This window comes from Theobroma cacao, chromosome 6, assembly GCF_000208745.1.
Source record: "Theobroma cacao cultivar B97-61/B2 chromosome 6, Criollo_cocoa_genome_V2, whole genome shotgun sequence".
Taxonomy (NCBI): Eukaryota; Viridiplantae; Streptophyta; class Magnoliopsida; order Malvales; family Malvaceae; genus Theobroma; species Theobroma cacao.
Window position 1 is genome coordinate 12,624,120 of NC_030855.1, and position 1,325 is coordinate 12,625,444.

A 1,325-nucleotide genomic window follows, 5' to 3' on the forward strand; every position below is an offset into this window, starting at 1 on the left:
TTTCTTGAGGCAAAATTTAATTATAATCTTTCTTAACCAAAAATGTAAAAAAATTCAACCTAAAATCAATTATAAGATTATAGAACCATTTAAAGCAAGTAATTAGGCTTCCGAAGGCATGAGTGACTATAAATGGGCTTTTCTTGTCAATGGATGGCTTTCGCTTCACGTTTCTTGAAGCAAACATTCAATTATAATCTTGTTTAACCTAAAATTTAAAAAAAAATAATGTAAAATCAATTACAAGATTATAAAACCATTTAAAATGATTAATAAGGCTTTCGAAGGCATGAGTGACTATAAATGGGCTTTTCTTCACAATGGATGGCTTTTGCTTCACGTTTCCCTAGACAAATATTCAACTATAATCTCTTTTAACCGAAAACGCAAAAAAAATTCAACTTAAAATCAATTAGAAGATTATAAAACCATTTAAAGTGAGTAATAAGTCTTTTAAAGGCATGAGTGCCTATAAATGAACTTTTTTTCTCAATGAATAACTTTCCCTTCATGTTTCTCTAGGTAAATATTCAATTATGATCTATTTTATAGAAAAGGTAAAAATATTCAATTTAAAACCAATTATGAGATTATAAAACCACTTAAAGCAAGTGATAGGGCTTTCAAAGGCATGAGTGACTATAAATGGACTTTTCTTGCCAATAAATAGCTTTTGCTTCACATTTCTCAAGGTAAATATTCAATTATAATCTTTTTTAACAAAAAATTTTAAAAAATTGAACTTAAAATCAATTATGAGATTATAATACCATTTAAAGCAAGTAATAAGGCTTTCGAAGGCATAAGTGGCTATGAATGGACATTTCTTGGCAATAGATGGCTTTTGCTTTATGTGTCCCGAGGTAAACATTCAATTATAATCTACTTTCACCAAAAAGGAAACAATATCAACTTAAAATCAATTCTGAGATTATAAAACCATTTAAAATGAGCAATAAGACTTTCAAAGGCATGAGTGACTATGAAAGGACTTTTCCTGACAATGGATGGCTTTCGCTTCACGTTTCCCCAGGTAAATATTTAATTATAATCTGTTTTAAGCAAAAAGGTAAAAAAATTCAAATTAAAATCAATTATGAGATTATAAAACTTTTTAAAGCGAGTAATAATGCTTTCGAAGGTAGGAGTGATTATAAATGGACTTTTCTTGTCAACGGATGACTTTCACTTCACGTTTCTCGAGATAAACATTCAATTATCAACTGTTTTAACCAAAAAGGTAAAAAAATTCTGCTAAAAATCAATTATGAGATCATAAAACCATTTAAAGTAAGTAATAGGGCTTTCAAAGGTATGAGTGGCTA